At 39.3% G+C, this 13,335-nt stretch overlaps 1 long non-coding RNA gene across 1 annotated transcript in view; it reads left to right on the top strand.

Annotated features, from left to right (window-relative positions):
* Positions 1 to 2,300: 2,300 nt before the first annotated feature.
* The window catches only part of LOC117279329 (uncharacterized), a 22,113-nt gene continuing 11,078 nt past the window's right edge, over positions 2,301 to 13,335 (top strand). Inside the window, exon 1 of the long non-coding RNA XR_011407975.1 lies at positions 2,301 to 3,835. This is a non-coding gene — a long non-coding RNA (uncharacterized lncRNA). The remainder of the gene's footprint in view (positions 3,836 to 13,335) is intronic.

The following is a 13,335-nucleotide window of genomic DNA, read 5'->3' as shown; positions in this document are numbered from 1 at the left end:
GGGTCGAGGACCGGGAAGAGACTACATATGTAAGCTTTAAATTTTTTTTAAGTGTTATAATTTACTTTTATAAGAATTTTTAAATACTAATTTAATTTAAAATAATGTAGGGTCGCTACCAAAGTAGCGTGGAGAAATTCATTCGTAGTCATCCATCTGGTGAATCGGGCGAGCCAAGCCAACCTTCGGACGAGGATGCTGAAAGAATATGGTTGGAAGTTGTTGGCGGTCCAAAATGGGGGAAGGTATACGAGCTTCCTACAAAAAACTTCCATCGTTATAGGTGTGGAATGCAAGGAATATGGACTTCCTCGCAAGGCAAGGAACTTAATAAGAAGATTCTCTCGGCAATGCGGGAGATAGTAACAAAGCTTACAGCCGAGCTAGAAGCGTCCAAGGAAAGAGAAAGGCTTAGAGATGCTCAATTCCTTGGTATGCAACCTCAGATCAGAACTCTCCTATCTACTGGAGCTTTTCCGTTGCCCCGGTCTCGTGAGTCATCGCCAGAGGCTCGACCTCCACGTGATCGTTCCTCCCGTCTTCCTCGTGATCGTTTCTCCCGTCCTCCCCGTGATCGTTCTTCCCATCATCCACAAAATCGTTCTCTATACCTTCTTGTAGATGAAAGTTCATCAGACGGTGATGATGATGTTGTACAAAACACCCCTTGACCAATACTTTTAAATACTTTGAACTAGACTAATAGAACCAGTTTTGAATTAGATTGAACAATTTTGAACTTATTGTAATTATTTTTCACTTGATTTTGGATTGTTATGTTCAATTGAACTTTAATTTGTTAGTTTTAATGTATTAATTGGCTGTTTGGTTGTTGTTGTCGTAGTTGTTGGGTTTTTGGTTGGATTTGTGGTGATTTGATGGTTGTTACAGTTGAATTGGGGGTATTGGTATGCTGTTTTGATTTAGCAGGTGGTGTAGCTACCAAAACAGGTATTTTTTGCCAAAATTAAACCCAACAAACCGACCAACCTTGGTCGGTTACTAATAAAAAAAAATTACAGTTTACCGACCAAGTTTGGTCGGTTAATGTACAATGAATTCCCAGAATTCAAAATTACCGACCAACTTTGGTCGGTTTTCTGCCTACCCAGTCTAGTTTACCGACCAAAGTTGGTCATTTTTTTTAAATTTTAATAATTTTAAAAAAATAATTTCAATACCGACCAACTTTGGTCGGTACAAAAAATTAATAAATTTAAAACACCGAACAAGCTCGGTCGATTAAGTTAAATTAATAAAATAATATTTCGACCAATTTTGGTCGGTAATCCTATTAAAGTGTCAGATGGTCGTGTAGAGCATACCGACCAAGGTTGGTCGGTAATTTCTGACAGACTTTGGTCGGTATTCCTTTTCGACCTCTAAAATACCGTCCACACGTAAATGGTCGCATTTTGGACGGTTATTTGCCATTACCGACCAATGTTGGACTGTTATTTTGATCGCTTTTTACCGGATTTTTAGTAGTGGCCGCTGCCCAAATTAACCTTTCTACATATGGATCCGTGTTCAAGAACTCCCTACGGTGTATTACGACCCCTAAATTTTTGGTATACTATTAAAAATAAACACCTGCATTCTTCAGACTACTAGAGGACGTTACGCCAAGCTTTGCATTCTTGCTCCGTTAGGTAAACCACTACCAACAGAGATCCTTATTTGATCACACTTATACCTATTTTATATGAGGAAACCATCCCCTTTTGTATCACATGTGGTTGTCTTGGTCACACTGCACCTTCTTGCGCAAAATACCACACACCACAAGCCTCCACTTTCCATACTGCACCAACTGTTACTGACAAAACCACACCTATTGTTGACTAAAGCCCTTGGAAAATTGTCAACTACCCAAAAATAAATAATCGAAATGCCTGCTCCTCTTCAACTACTAGTCAATCCCACAACAATACTTTCAATACCTACACACCACACACCAACACTCCTTACATTTTAAAAACACAACTACCCACTTCCAACATATTTAATTTTCAATCCCATGAACACACTACCATTACTGCCATTTCAACTAACCAATCACAAATGCCTAAACCTAATGGTACCAGCGGCAGGCCCAAAATAACACCCCACTAATGCCCAATCCAATTTACTTCACCTTCTCCACACCGAGCCCATCTAACTTTGAGCCTACAAAAAATAGTGGGCCCTCCCACAAGGGTTCCATGCAAAAACAGCAAACACAATCCCCTACACCCCCAACATCATTGCCTATCCCACATGAGCACTCATTACCCATCAATTTCCAAGACACACTACCTACTACTACATCACCCACGCTTCCCCACACCACTTCTTCTACTGACACAACACCATCCACCTTACTCACACAGATACACTCATCACATGACATGGCCTCTTTAACTACCACCTCAGCTATACCATCTCCACACATAAACCGTACTAACCCTATACCTTCATTGTTCCCCATTTCGGCGACTGTCACAACTTCTGATAAACAAGAATCTCATTATATCACCATCGCCCAAATACACACAAACACATTCACCGACGGTACCGACATGAACATACATCCTGATATAACTCTACCCCATAGTCTCATTGTTTCACAATCACCACATACCACCTCCAATACCCAATAGTTCCATCAACATGTATTGCCCCTACATTCTCCGCCAACACAACCATTAGCGACCTCGACGAAACATCACCAACATATACATCAACAACTATCAACTACTACCACAACCCACCTACCAGCCTCAAATGATCCCTTACCACATGAGCCAAGCGCCCCAATTTCTCTACCCACCACAACCACTTCAGTCGTTGCTATCACAACCGGCAGAGCTGGTTCTTCCCACTCCTTGGAATGTTTCACTACTGCTTCAACAGGTCACCACCATTCTGGACAACAACACCACACTCGCCAATCTCATTCAAGAAGAAATCCAAAACCCACTACAAATTGACAATGCCATGCATCTGATAACTCTCCAAGACATCACGACATTCAAATTGCACCTCAATCTCACCAACATCTAGGACTACACACACAGAATCAAAATCAACATCCAACCTTTCCTATACACTAACCTCCCAATTACTTACCCTTGTTCAACGAACCTTTACAAATGATCCCACCACTACCCCAACCACAAAACAAGCAGCATCAGGAAGAACTGGAGCTACCACCATAGCAGACACCCACTGCATCACAAACACCACCTTTCATGGAAGATCACATGAACCCACCGGAGGAGGATCCACAAAACACCACAGAAGACTCTCACGATGAACACCTACTTGAGTATCTCCATGCAAGAAAATATAGAAAGAAAATTCCTGATTTACATCCCCCACAACTTAGATCAAGCTTTCTTGAATGTACGACTAGACCCTTACTCTGTGAAGCAGAAGTATGTAGCAGTCATCATACCAACACTCAACAACAATCCACTGGAGAAGGCACCACATCATCCTCACTTCCTCGACATGAATCTGACCATGTCCCTGGCTCCGGGTGGGAGCTCATACCCAGGAATCCATAATCAAATGAAAATCATGCTATGGAATTGTCGGGGAGAAAATGGACTGAAGTTCTGCTGCAACTTACATTTTCTTTTAGACTGGAACAATCCCTCTATTCTTTGTCTAACTAAGACGAAAATGGAGTATCACACACCTTTCCAGGAATCATTCAACTTTACTGATTTCATTCAGGTTGCTGCTCAAGGATATTCTGGGGGCATGGTACTGCTTTGGCGCGCTCACGATCTTACTGTTAACCCTATCACAGTTACAGACATTTCAGGAACTCCACGCATCTGTCCAGGTGATCAACTCATCACAACCTTGGTTAATATCTCTAATATATGCTAGCACATCTTATGGAAATAGAAAACTATTATAGAATAACTTGGAGGATATCGCGAATCATAATACTTCTGCATGGTGATTGTGTGGAGATTTTATTGAAATTACTAGTTCGTCTGAAAAATTCGGCGGTAACCCCATCAATAATGCTAGATCTTATGCTTTTAACACTTGCTTACATAATATTAACATGCTAGATTTAGGATTTACTAGCAGTAGATTTGCTTGGTCGAATAACAGAAAAATTCGACATACACTTATTATGAATGACTTGATCGTTTCTTTTCTAATCCAGCATGGTTGCATTTATTCGAAGACTCCATTGTTACTCACCTCCCACGTACTCATTCGGACCATTGTCCTTTAATTTTAAATCTTACTAAAGTTATTCCAAATTCTGCATCCCTATTTCCTTTTGAGACTATGGTTAAACCATCCAACCTTCGACTCCGTAGTTTCTGCGAATTAGCATAATCATTCTCCATATGATGAAGCTTTAGAAAACTTCACTTCCCATGCTAAACATTGGAATGCCAACACCTTTGGTAACATCTTTTACAAAAACAAATAACCTTAGTTCGCATTCAGGGTCTTCAAAATATGGACCCTACTAGAAAAAATAGCTTTCACTATAATTTGGAAAATTGCCTCATAATGGACTTTAATCAAATTCTCAAACATGAGGAAGATTTTTGGAAACTTAAATCTCTGTGTTCAATAGCTAAATTATGGTGATGATAATACTAAATTTTTTCATCTCACTACTATACAACGTCGGAGGCGAAATAGTATCTTGGGCCTCCTAGGCTCCGTGGGAAATTGGAAATTTTAACCACCATCAAATCAGGTCAACTATCCTTTCACATTTCTCGGAACTTTTTACTACTGGTTTAACACATTCCTCACACATGCCTATTGATCTTAGCCCCAACTCTCTATTAGACATAGATAATGCTTTATTAACTAGACCATTGTCCAATGCTGAAGTATATGAAGCTATTCACTCTTTTAAACCTTTAAAGGAACCTGGACCCGATGGGCTTCATCCGATATTTTTCAAAAGATACTAGAACAACACGAAATATGTCATCCTCACTATTTGTAGAGATGCTTTTACTACCTCCTCAATTCCTCCTACTCTAAACAAAACTCACGTAACACTCATCCCAAAAGTTAATAACCTTGAAAATATTTCCTAATACATGCCCATAGGACTTTGTAACACTGCCTATAAAACAATCACGAAGATTATTATTAATAGACTTCACCCCTATCTACCCACCCCTTTTCACCCAAACCAATGCAGCTTTATCCCAGGGAGAAGAGTTGTTGACAATACTATTGTTGCTCAGGAGGCAATACTCTTTCCGCAAATCTACTGGTCAAACAGGTAAAATGATGCTCAAAATAGATCTTGAAAAGGCTTTTGATCGACTGGAGTGGTCGTTTATTCGATACTCCTTACAACGCCTCAATGTCCCCAATCAACTCATCTCCCTCATAATGTCGTGCATCATTACTTCTTCCATTTCTGTACTAATAAATGGTCAACCTGCACAATTCTTCCAACCCTCAAGGGGGATACGTCAGGGAGATTCCTTATCACCTTATCTATTTATTATATGTATGGATACTCTCTCCCAATTAATCGACGATACCATACTTACTCACCAGTGGGACCCTATAAAAATTGGAAGGGTCAGACCCAAGTTGTCACACCTACTATTTGCTGATGACATCGTACGATTTGCTAAGGCATATAAAAAAAATGCTTTCACCATTATAAATATTTTTGAACAATTAGGTCGTCGTTCAGGTCAACACATCAACTTCCACAAATCCAAAACTATTTTCTCCAAAAATGTCTTCTCCCATGATGAACAACTGCTTGCTAGTATATTAAACATGCGTACATGATCAACTTTTGGAAAATACTTAGGTTTCCTCATAACCTCACTACAACCCAAATTACACAACTACTTATATATTATTGACTGTATGAATCAGAGACTCCAGGGTTGGAAAACCCGCTTCCTCAATCTTGTTGATCGTGTTACCCTAATAAAATCGATTCTCAATTGTACCAACATATGCTATGCAACTTAATCTTCTTCCTAAGAAAACATTACTTCACATTGACCGCATCCAGCGCAACTTTTTATGGGGCACGACACCTCATAAGCATAAGCTGCATCTCCTCAACTGGGACACTATCACACTACCAAAACAAATGGGTGGCTTGGGCATTCAAAAACTATACCCAAAAAATATAGCCCTACTTGTGAGCCTTTCCTGGCGTTATTACAATACTAAGTCTACAATTTGGACTATCATTCTTCAGGGTAAATATCATTTCTCCAGGAATGCTAATACACATGTGCTTATAGCTAAATCTAATGACTCTTATATTTGGAAAAGTATTTTTAAAGGCAACCATTTATGCCAACAAGGTACCACATGGAATATTCAATAGCCAACACATCCACCTTTGGCACGACTCCTGGATAACACCTAACCTATCACTTCACAATCTCATCTACAGCCCCCTAACACATCAAAACTTACACCTCTATGTCAACCATTTTATCATAAACCATGCTTGGCTATTGCAACCCATTTCGTTTGAATTACCCTCATCTATTATTGAGCTTATATGTAATACCCACATTTCACAGTTTTCATACGCTCAAGACACCCCTTTTTGGCATCCCACATCAACTGGAAACTTTACAACTAAATCTTCTTATCAATTGTTCCTCCAACAACACCTTCATCACCTCCCTCTATACCATAATGAATGGATTTAGCACATCCTTGCTACCAATAAAATAAAATATTTCATGTTGTTATTTACCCATCATAAACATCCAACAAATGTCTTACTATATAACCATAATATACGATCGAATACATCATGTCCTGTATGTCATCACCACTAAGAAGATACTGCCCATATCTTCCTCCATTGCCCTTTGTCAATACAAACTTGGAATCATTTCAACATTTACCCACACTCAAATTGTCACGCCTCGAGCCTTGGGTGAGACCGGCACTCGGTGCCTCATCTATCTTTGCGTACCAACTTGCGACTCAGGAATTCTGGACATATAATGTCATACTTTGGCCAAGGGCCACATTGCAAGACAATTTGCGAAGCAAAATATAAAACTAAATAAATACTAACGCTGACTAAATGTCAACTTATAGCTGGGCCGACAAGGCCGTCATAACTACTATAACTGACAAGCCAACAAAATATACGTACAGGGCCTACAAGCCCAATATACTGCACTAACTGACAGGATATATCGACAAGCCTCTACTGATGGATGTACTGTGATCGGAACAGGGGCCCAACCTACCCATAACCTATCTACATAAGATGTACACAACACTTCTAGACCCGGCAACTCTAAAGGACGGGGAGCTTACCGATAAAATTGAACTCGGGCAACACATATTGAGGGGGTCTACCCGTCTGTCTGTCTGAACCTGCACGCATGAAATGCAGCGCCCCCAAAAAAGGGACGTCAGTACGAAATAATATACTGAGTATGTAAGGCACTATACTGAAAGCTGAACCTGAACTGATAATATAATAACTGAAAGCGACTGGAAGTCAATGATAATCTGAAGATATGCTTACCTGCTGATACTGACTCAACTCTCTCAATATAGTAAGTAAAATAGTTGTCCAGCCCTATAAGGTTCAGTATATATATACAACTGCTCTGCCGTAGTAGGCTCGCTCATCCACAGTAGGCTCGGTATATAACTTACCATCTGATCAGAGGTTGCCCAATAGGGCCTGCCCATTGATTATAGCTCGATGGTGATGAAAATATTGTAATACTGTATATATAGACTTTCTGCTCTCTTAACTGGAAAATGGAAATACTCAATTGAATATGAAGTCCCGATAAGGAGAATATTGTAACTTACAAGACTAGGAAAATATATGTAAATTTCGGGACATGAATTTTTCTTTATGCCTCATCATCAAACTCGTGTAATTACGAGATCATGCCAAAATGAAGAAAGGGTTTAGCCTTAACATACCTGGAGTAGGGAAAAATTTATATGTTATTCTTTGAGAAAGATTGCACCGTACTCCCTTAAAATCGCAAAATCTCATGTTGCTAAGATACTAAGAATTCTCGTTTGAATTTTTGAAGATGCTTATGAGATTTTGTTGAATTGTTGAAGATGGAAATTCTCACGCTATACTGTGTTATGAAGCCTCAAATGAGTTATGGTCATCCGTTACTTAACAAGCTCACGTCCAAAGCCTTGGAGTTCAAATTGCTTTCTTTGAAGTTTCAAAATGAATTCTTTGAGTTTCAAAAGAATTCTTTCAATGTCTTGCTTGGTGGGCCCCACTTGACTTTAATGCTTAGAAAGACTACTTATCTCAAAGTGTGACACCAACGTATAATACCTATTAGTCATACTAACCTTTAGTTGTAATGGTCCCACGTGGACAAGACAATTTTATTCTTACCCACTTAAATTAATAATTAACCAATTATCTCAAATTACTTAAAATACTACTTTTTAATGCACTTTTTACATCATATTAACATGGTCATATGGTACCTTATATGGCACTAGTCCATAAATATCGGGTATTATAGCTCGGACCATATTTTATCCCAAATTGTCAAACTTCGACGAAATTTATTTTCTTCGATTTGCTTACCCTCTCACCTTCACGAATTTACTTATCACTTATTTGAAATAACATAATACTTATAATCCCAAGATAATCTCATTCCCGAACTTATGTTGCTTAACTTATGACGAAACTTTAACGTACGAAAAATGCGGGATGTAACATCTCATTTCCGAGCATATATCAATTTACTTATGGCGTACTTCCACGTACGAAAACATGGGGTATAAAATTATTCCCCCCTTTGGAACATTCGTCCTCGAATGTTGAATGATGCATTTATCATTCACATAACCCACAGCTCTTGTGAATACTTTAATACTCTTCTTGGCATTTAGGCAACTGTTCTTTGAATAATTTCAAAGGCCAGGGCATTCCCCCCTTTAGGCCTTTTTCTCGCACCACGGTGTGTGGTCAGGATTCTTCCAATCTCATAACTCTTGCTATCTTCTGTCATGCAGCCTGTACAATGTTTTCCTTGTATGTGCGCCTATGTGACTTTGTCGAACTTACGAATATTGTTATACCTTATTTCACAGATCCTTTTATCCATTCGTACGACTTTACTACATCTAGGTAGGTCTTATTATACCATAACTCTTACTTCGATTCATTGTTACTGAGGTCTACTACTGAACTCCAGGTTACTTTCGTTACTTATCCCATATGTATAAATCTAAGTCCTTTAATGCCTCATCATTACTTGTTCATCTTAAGAATGACAACCTAATCTCACCTCATACCTTGTGACTTTTGTCCGTTACGCCCACTGTTGATTCACCTTAATGTTGATCTATCATCTACTACTGATAACTTGACCTCTTATGTAACACTGCCTCTAGGGCTCACGTCTCATCAGGGACATCTGGAGTAATTAGGTTGATCCACCTAGGGGCGATACTATACTTCCATAACCGTATTTTATAGCATTCCAATATGACTTACCTTACATAGGTATTTTAATCCTGTATAATTCATGAAATCCTCTTCAAGTCATTACTCAATCGAAGGCCCAAACGTAATCCTTTATCCATCACAATTACACCCCCATTCTATTATCAGGGAAGCATTCCATTTCTTTTAAATGCCATTAGTCTTAGACTCCTTTGAGTTCATTCAGGCTATACTGAGCTTTGTATAACTTAGAGAAACCATCAGTTCTTCTTGTTTTCATGGGCTTAATCCCGAGAACTTATCCATTCTCGTCACCTTCTCACTCGTCTTTTCTTATTCTTACTGTTGTCTTCCTAATACCTTGTCGCTCTACCATACTTTAGCTTACAATCTATACATGCTTATACTATTCGCAATCTTCTTTCAACTTGCTTGCATCACACTGTCTATAACTCCTCTTCACTCTTTTGGCTAAATCTCTCGGTACTTAGAAACCATAGGCTGGAAGGTACGCCACTGACGCCGGCGCTATCATTCCTGGATACTGAATCCCAACACTTCTAACCTTCTATCTGAAGTATGGACTATTCACGATCTTCTGCCTTTGAGTATCTCGTAGGTTGTTCACATTTACCTTACTTACCTTAAAACCTCACATCGTATCTTATATCTCTTTCATGACCTCCCTTCCACATAGGTATAACTCACGTTCATAACTTGAAGCTATATTATAATACTTGCACCTCTGGCGCTTACACAATCTGGTTGGAGCTTCGTACTGACTTCTTATAAGGCTGGCACTTTTCTAACCTGTTTTATCATAAGGCCGTTATAGAATATGGTTGTTGTACTATCTCTCTTGCACCTCTGATATTAAGAGTGATTCTGCAATGTTCTCAATCACGATGTCCATAATTTCCTAGGTCCAATAATCAAATTCCTGATTTACTTGGGTGATGTAATTCTTTAATTTTCTCTTTCCTCTGATCAACCTTTATGTAGGCTTAAGCTATCTTCAGATCTGCGGCTTATGGTGTTAGTTATTACTTTAGACTTTCAAGGACACTATGGAATATCCATGATTCAAGCTTCTAAAAATTCGATCCTTTGTCTATGACCTGGGCTCAATTCTTTTATTTAACTTATACCATAAACTTATACGGCTATATGATTGTCAACATATATGTTGCATGGATAATACTCCGAACTCTTAAGTGTGTTCATAACGTAACCAACTCTGGATCATTAATGGAATAATTCCTTCCGTTCCTTCTCAGTTTTATTTAAACGTAGGTAATTACTTTTCCTGGTCTTTTTGTCTCCTTGTTGCGCGCATACTTAGCTTATCTTAGTGCCACGCATATTGGAATTCCATACAACTCATATGATCTTGGTTATCACTTCTGATTTTACTTCCCGTTCATTAGCCACGGTAGGTGCCATTTTCTTATGGAGTGCATACAATGTTGTTGCGAGACTGTTGTTATAAGACCATTCCCTCCTTAGGTCACTGAGCTTAGGTTGAAGCCTTCTTCCTTACTTTCTCAGCTAGTCTTTTATTGTAGTATTTAGGGAGGATCCTCTGACTCTTGTAAAGCTGTGAGCTTATTACGGACCTTTTGATGTCCTTCCTTACCTATAATTATTCGTAGTTACTTATATCCACGCCCTTGTACTTGTAGGCTTGCCTCTGAACTAATATTTTGACTGTCTTCCCAGTGGAACTCTCTTTTGTTCCCGTAACATTCATATGGTACCCTTAAATACCCGGACTCCTATATGAATATTTCCCAAGGGTCCTGATGTCATATCTGCGAGACTGAATTCTCCATGTTGGGGTTCACTATGTTTATCTTGCATGATCTGCTGATTTGTGTGTAACCTCTTGTCTAGCCATAACTAGGCCCTTCCTGAATCAACTGCTAACTAGTCGTTGTCCCATTCTCATATCAATATTCCGCGTAATTATTCTTGGGTTATTTCCTTTTTCTTAACTTACCTCTCGCACTGGCTCCTTATTCATCAATAAAATTTCAGGCAGGAACCCTCACTTTCTCTCCTTGACGCCGTGTTTGCATAATGTTCTGGAATCATAGCATATCTGTAGGCTTTGAATAAGTGCAATCTCATCCCTTTTTCATTTTATCGCATTCTTCCTTTACCATTCCATAATTACTATAACCACTTAATTCTGGCTTAATGCCATATCACTCCATATTCCCCCTTTAGAGGAGTACTAATATTTAGAGCTACGACGATCTACCTATAGATGTTTTACCTCTTTATCTCTGGTGTCTTCTCACATCATTGATGACCCTTACATGCTTTGCGGTGATCCTTCTGTACCAAGGATAACAACTTTCCTTACTCGTGAGGGTGACACTTAGTATAACTGGCACATACAATCCCTTAAGGACTTTGCTCACATTTCTTGCTTTAGGGAAGCGTCTTCTTGAATGACCTTTCTCTGAATTTCTTATGAATCTTCTTTTGTTGTTCATTCTATTGTTGCTGGAACGAAAATCTAAAATTTTCATGATACCGATCATTATCAAATTACTCAGTCCCTAATTCATGTTTAGCTTACCTTGTTCACCAACCCATACTGATTTCTATTACTTTGGGGTCCAACTTTTCCTCCTGACAATCGCATTGGAGTAACAAACTTATTTCTCGAAATGAGGATACAACCTTATGGCCTATACTCTTTTGTTGTCTCCAGGCCTGGCACCTCTCATCTTTTCATCCCTTTCAAGGCTTCCAGTGCCTATCTTTGTAATACTCATATCTAACCGTACTATTTTAGAGTGCACCATCTGGGTGCCTCACAAGGAAATCTATTAGCATATTTGCACTATCCTTCGGAAATGTATACTAACGCAGACATTCCATCCCCCATTTTGGGTCACTCTAACCCCAGTCAAATCCTGATACCCGTCCGTCTGTTATACTACTTTTGTTAACTTCCATAGGACATAAATAAGATGGGTGTGGCCATTTGTACATACCTCTGCTACCGTTGAAGGTAACTCAAAATGCTTATATCTCCCGTCCTGAATGGTAAATAATGATAGTCTTCATTAACTGGGCACCTCGTACCCTTCTTCACCTTGCTTCTTTTACTTGTTGAGACTTGTACTATCTTCTGAATCTCTGATAGCCTTTCACCATAGGGGTGGATAGATATCCTTGCCTTAAGGCTCCTTATCAAGAGGCTTACACATCTTAGAACACACATGATCTACTGAAGACCTTACATTTCCTCATCATAAGCATCATGAAAAATCGAGTTCCTCTGACTCAACTCTTCCATATCCGCATTCAATCTCTTAACAACTGGAGGTATCGTCATATTACGGATAAAATAAAAGCTAGGAGTTTGAATTCTTATAAATGAGCTCTACCACTCGATCTAAAGTAAGAAAAAAGAATGACAGTCCTAAATGCCCTGTAGCCTCATACACATAAGTGTAGTGCACGACACACCCATAAACAAGACTCTACTAGACACGGCTTGTAGACTCCCTAGGACAGAACTGCTCTGATACCACTTTTGTCACACCCTGAGCCTGGGGGTGAGAGCGGCACCCGGTGCCTCATCTATCCTTGCGTACCAACTTGCGACTCAGGAATTCTGGACATATAATGTCACACTTTGGCCAGGGGCCACATTGCAAGACAATTTGTGAAGCAAAATATAACACTGAATAGAGACTAATGCTGACTAAATGTCAACATAAAGCTGGGTCGGCAAGACCGTCATAACTACTATCACTGATAAGCCAACAAAATATATGTACAGGGCCTACAAGCCCAACATACTGCACTAACTGACAGGATATGTCTACAAGCCTCTGCTGATGGATGTACTGTGATCGGAACAGGGCCCCGAC

This window comes from Nicotiana tomentosiformis, chromosome 5 (genome assembly GCF_000390325.3).
Source record: "Nicotiana tomentosiformis chromosome 5, ASM39032v3, whole genome shotgun sequence".
Lineage (NCBI taxonomy): Eukaryota > Viridiplantae > Streptophyta > Magnoliopsida > Solanales > Solanaceae > Nicotiana > Nicotiana tomentosiformis.
This window is presented reverse-complemented; position numbering and strand designations above follow the sequence as displayed.